Raw genomic sequence first — 5,000 nt, 5'->3', positions numbered from 1 at the left:
AAGCAGAGTTGGGCCTGGTTAGTACTTGGTTGGGAGACTGAATGGGAATACTAGGTGCTGTAAGCTTTTTATTTGGATCAGTGTTTTCATGGCCTCTGCACAACATCCTGTTTTGGGATAAAGGTTGGACACAGGTTTGAAGGGGATCAATCAATCAATCAATCAATCAGTCAGTCAGTCAGTCAGTCAGTCTTTTGATTACACTATTTAAATAGGCCCCATTTGGGGTCAGCTTTCGCTTACGGCCATACCACTCTGACAAAGCCCGATCTCATCTGACCTTGGAAGCAAAGCAGAGTTGGGCCTGGTTAGTACTTGGTTGGGAGACTGAATGGGAATACTAGGTGCTGTAAGCTTTTTATTTGGATCAGTGTTTTCATGGCCTCTGCACAACATCCTGTTTTGGGATAAAGGTTGGACACAGGTTTGAAGGGGACCCAATCAATCAATCAGTCAGTCACTCAGTCAGTCTTTTGATTACACTATTTAAATAGGCCCCATTTGGGGTCAGCTTTCGCTTACGGCCATACCACTCTGACAAAGCCCGATCTCATCTGACCTTGGAAGCAAAGCAGAGTTGGGCCTGGTTAGTACTTGGTTGGGAGACTGAATGGGAATACTAGGTGCTGTAAGCTTTTTATTTGGATCAGTGTTTTCATGGCCTCTGCACAACATCCTGTTTTGGGATAAAGGTTGGACACAGGTTTGAAGGGGATCAATCAATCAATCAATCATCATCAGTCAGTCACTCAGTCAGTCTTTTGATTACACTATTTAAATAGGCCCCATTTGGGGTCAGCTTTCGCTTACGGCCATACCACTCTGACAAAGCCCGATCTCATCTGACCTTGGAAGCAAAGCAGAGTTGGGCCTGGTTAGTACTTGGTTGGGAGACTGAATGGGAATACTAGGTGCTGTAAGCTTTTTATTTGGATCAGTGTTTTCATGGCCTCTGCACAACATCCTGTTTTGGGATAAAGGTTGGACACAGGTTTGAAGGGGACCAATCAATCAATCAATCAGTCAGTCAGTCAGTCAGTCTTTTGATTACACTATTTAAATAGGCCCCATTTGGGGTCAGCTTTCGCTTACGGCCATACCACTCTGACAAAGCCCGATCTCATCTGACCTTGGAAGCAAAGCAGAGTTGGGCCTGGTTAGTACTTGGTTGGGAGACTGAATGGGAATACTAGGTGCTGTAAGCTTTTTATTTGGATCAGTGTTTTCATGGCCTCTGCACAACATCCTGTTTTGGGATAAAGGTTGGACACAGGTTTGAAGGGGATCAATCAATCAATCAATCAATCAGTCAGTCACAGTCAGTCAGTCAGTTTTGATTACACTATTTAAATAGGCCCCATTTGGGGTCAGCTTTCGCTTACGGCCATACCACTCTGACAAAGCCCGATCTCATCTGACCTTGGAAGCAAAGCAGAGTTGGGCCTGGTTAGTACTTGGTTGGGAGACTGAATGGGAATACTAGGTGCTGTAAGCTTTTTATTTGGATCAGTGTTTTCATGGCCTCTGCACAACATCCTGTTTTGGGATAAAGGTTGGACACAGGTTTGAAGGGGACCCAATCAATCAATCAATCAATCAATCAATCAGTCAGTCAGTCAGTCAGTCAGTCTTTTGATTACACTATTTAAATAGGCCCCATTTGGGGTCAGCTTTCGCTTACGGCCATACCACTCTGACAAAGCCCGATCTCATCTGACCTTGGAAGCAAAGCAGAGTTGGGCCTGGTTAGTACTTGGTTGGGAGACTGAATGGGAATACTAGGTGCTGTAAGCTTTTTATTTGGATCAGTGTTTTCATGGCCTCTGCACAACATCCTGTTTTGGGATAAAGGTTGGACACAGGTTTGAAGGGGATCAATCAATCAATCAATCAATCAGTCAGTCAGTCAGTCAGTCAGTCTTTTGATTACACTATTTAAATAGGCCCCATTTGGGGTCAGCTTTCGCTTACGGCCATACCACTCTGACAAAGCCCGATCTCATCTGACCTTGGAAGCAAAGCAGAGTTGGGCCTGGTTAGTACTTGGTTGGGAGACTGAATGGGAATACTAGGTGCTGTAAGCTTTTTATTTGGATCAGTGTTTTCATGGCCTCTGCACAACATCCTGTTTTGGGATAAAGGTTGGACACAGGTTTGAAGGGGACCCAATCAATCAATCAGTCAGTCACTCAGTCAGTCTTTTGATTACACTATTTAAATAGGCCCCATTTGGGGTCAGCTTTCGCTTACGGCCATACCACTCTGACAAAGCCCGATCTCATCTGACCTTGGAAGCAAAGCAGAGTTGGGCCTGGTTAGTACTTGGTTGGGAGACTGAATGGGAATACTAGGTGCTGTAAGCTTTTTATTTGGATCAGTGTTTTCATGGCCTCTGCACAACATCCTGTTTTGGGATAAAGGTTGGACACAGGTTTGAAGGGGATCAATCAATCAATCAATCAATCAGTCAGTCACTCAGTCAGTCTTTTGATTACACTATTTAAATAGGCCCCATTTGGGGTCAGCTTTCGCTTACGGCCATACCACTCTGACAAAGCCCGATCTCATCTGACCTTGGAAGCAAAGCAGAGTTGGGCCTGGTTAGTACTTGGTTGGGAGACTGAATGGGAATACTAGGTGCTGTAAGCTTTTTATTTGGATCAGTGTTTTCATGGCCTCTGCACAACATCCTGTTTTGGGATAAAGGTTGGACACAGGTTTGAAGGGGACCCAATCAATCAATCAGTCAGTCACTCAGTCAGTCTTTTGATTACACTATTTAAATAGGCCCCATTTGGGGTCAGCTTTCGCTTACGGCCATACCACTCTGACAAAGCCCGATCTCATCTGACCTTGGAAGCAAAGCAGAGTTGGGCCTGGTTAGTACTTGGTTGGGAGACTGAATGGGAATACTAGGTGCTGTAAGCTTTTTATTTGGATCAGTGTTTTCATGGCCTCTGCACAACATCCTGTTTTGGGATAAAGGTTGGACACAGGTTTGAAGGGGACCCAATCAATCAATCAATCAATCAATCAATCAGTCAGTCAGTCAGTCAGTCAGTCAGTAGTCACAGTCCAGTCAGTCAGCTTCGTCATCAGTCAAAGCCAGTCTCATCTGACCCGCAAGCAGAGTTGGGCCAGCTTGGCAGAGTGTGGTAGTAGTAAGTTGGACTGAAGGTTACATAGGTGCAACAGCTTTTGGATCAGTGTTTTCATGGCCTCTGCAACATCCTGTTCAATCAGTCAGGTCAGTCACAGTCTCAGGTCATCAATCAATCAATCAGTCAGTCAGTCAGTCAGTCTTCATACACATTTAAATAGCCCCATTTCAGTCAGCTTCGGCATACCACTCTGTCAAAGCCTTCTCATCTGACCTCAGAGCAGAGTTGGTCTGTTAGTTTGGTTAATGGGACAGGGTTTTGTCAGTGTTTGTCACAATCATGTGTCAGCACAGTCAGTCAGTTTCAGGTCAGGTCCACAGTCAGTCATCCAGTTTTCATCAGTCAGTCATCATCATCAATCAGTCATCAGTCAGTCAGTCAGTCAGTCAGTCCACAGTCAAAAGTCAGTCAGTCATTCAATCCAGTCAGTCAGAGTCAGTCTCTCAGTCTTCACAACAGGCAAAGTCAGAGGTTCAGTCAGATCAGTCAGTCATCAGTCAGTTTTCATCTCTCTGTTCAGTGTCCACACATCAGTCAGGTCAGACAGGTCATCAGTCAGTAAGCAATCAGTCAGTCAGTCAGTCAGTCACTCAGCACAACATTTTTGTTCAAAGGTTTACACAGTGGTCCCATCAATCTCATCATCAATCAGTCAGTCAGTCATCAGTCAGTCTCACAGTCAGTCAGTCAGTCAGTCAGTCAGTCAGGCATTTTATTGGCATGGACCACAACAAAGGCTGGGTGCCAAAGCAGAGTTGGGCCTGTAGTTTTTTTTTGATCAGGTTCAGTGTCTTCACACATCATCCAGTTCACAAAGGTCACAGGTCACAGGTCAATCAATCAGTCAATCATCAATCAATCAGTCAGTCAGTCAGTCAGTCAGTCTTTTGATTACACTATTTAAATAGGCCCCATTTGGGGTCAGCTTTCGCTTACGGCCATACCACTCTGACAAAGCCCGATCTCATCTGACCTTGGAAGCAAAGCAGAGTTGGGCCTGGTTAGTACTTGGTTGGGAGACTGAATGGGAATACTAGGTGCTGTAAGCTTTTTATTTGGATCAGTGTTTTCATGGCCTCTGCACAACATCCTGTTTTGGGATAAAGGTTGGACACAGGTTTGAAGGGGACCCAATCAATCAATCAATCAATCAATCAGTCAGTCAGTCAGTCAGTCAGTCTTTTGATTACACTATTTAAATAGGCCCCATTTGGGGTCAGCTTTCGCTTACGGCCATACCACTCTGACAAAGCCCGATCTCATCTGACCTTGGAAGCAAAGCAGAGTTGGGCCTGGTTAGTACTTGGTTGGGAGACTGAATGGGAATACTAGGTGCTGTAAGCTTTTTATTTGGATCAGTGTTTTCATGGCCTCTGCACAACATCCTGTTTTGGGATAAAGGTTGGACACAGGTTTGAAGGGGATCAATCAATCAATCAATCATCATCAGTCAGTCAGTCAGTCAGTCTTTTGATTACACTATTTAAATAGGCCCCATTTGGGGTCAGCTTTCGCTTACGGCCATACCACTCTGACAAAGCCCGATCTCATCTGACCTTGGAAGCAAAGCAGAGTTGGGCCTGGTTAGTACTTGGTTGGGAGACTGAATGGGAATACTAGGTGCTGTAAGCTTTTTATTTGGATCAGTGTTTTCATGGCCTCTGCACAACATCCTGTTTTGGGATAAAGGTTGGACACAGGTTTGAAGGGGACCCAATCAATCAATCAGTCAGTCACTCAGTCAGTCTTTTGATTACACTATTTAAATAGGCCCCATTTGGGGTCAGCTTCGCTTACGGCCATACCACTCTGACAAAGCCCGATCTCATCTGACCTTGG

At 45.0% G+C, this 5,000-nt stretch overlaps 15 pseudogenes; all 15 read left to right on the top strand.

Moving 5' to 3' along the window:
• Window positions 1-66, top strand: part of LOC128631860 (uncharacterized) — a 119-nt pseudogene extending 53 nt beyond the window's left edge.
• A 171-nt stretch (window positions 67-237) lies between these two features.
• LOC128631859 (uncharacterized) lies at window positions 238-356 on the top strand (annotated as a pseudogene).
• A 160-nt stretch (window positions 357-516) lies between these two features.
• Window positions 517-635, top strand: LOC128631858 (uncharacterized; annotated as a pseudogene).
• Window positions 636-804: 169 nt separating this feature from the next.
• Window positions 805-923, top strand: LOC128631856 (uncharacterized; annotated as a pseudogene).
• A 163-nt stretch (window positions 924-1,086) lies between these two features.
• LOC128631855 (uncharacterized) lies at window positions 1,087-1,205 on the top strand (annotated as a pseudogene).
• Window positions 1,206-1,376: 171 nt separating this feature from the next.
• Window positions 1,377-1,495, top strand: LOC128631854 (uncharacterized; annotated as a pseudogene).
• A 180-nt stretch (window positions 1,496-1,675) lies between these two features.
• Window positions 1,676-1,794, top strand: LOC128631853 (uncharacterized; annotated as a pseudogene).
• Window positions 1,795-1,965: 171 nt separating this feature from the next.
• On the top strand, window positions 1,966-2,084 carry LOC128631852 (uncharacterized; annotated as a pseudogene).
• Window positions 2,085-2,244: 160 nt separating this feature from the next.
• LOC128631851 (uncharacterized) lies at window positions 2,245-2,363 on the top strand (annotated as a pseudogene).
• Window positions 2,364-2,530: 167 nt separating this feature from the next.
• LOC128631850 (uncharacterized) lies at window positions 2,531-2,649 on the top strand (annotated as a pseudogene).
• A 160-nt stretch (window positions 2,650-2,809) lies between these two features.
• Window positions 2,810-2,928, top strand: LOC128631849 (uncharacterized; annotated as a pseudogene).
• Window positions 2,929-4,091: 1,163 nt separating this feature from the next.
• LOC128631848 (uncharacterized) lies at window positions 4,092-4,210 on the top strand (annotated as a pseudogene).
• Window positions 4,211-4,386: 176 nt separating this feature from the next.
• LOC128631847 (uncharacterized) lies at window positions 4,387-4,505 on the top strand (annotated as a pseudogene).
• A 169-nt stretch (window positions 4,506-4,674) lies between these two features.
• Window positions 4,675-4,793, top strand: LOC128631845 (uncharacterized; annotated as a pseudogene).
• Window positions 4,794-4,952: 159 nt separating this feature from the next.
• LOC128631844 (uncharacterized) overlaps window positions 4,953-5,000 on the top strand; it is a 119-nt pseudogene continuing 71 nt past the window's right edge.

The sequence above is a fragment of the Ictalurus punctatus genome, unplaced genomic scaffold, assembly GCF_001660625.3.
Source record: "Ictalurus punctatus breed USDA103 unplaced genomic scaffold, Coco_2.0 tig00007337, whole genome shotgun sequence".
NCBI lineage: Eukaryota > Metazoa > Chordata > Actinopteri > Siluriformes > Ictaluridae > Ictalurus > Ictalurus punctatus.
This window is presented reverse-complemented; position numbering and strand designations above follow the sequence as displayed.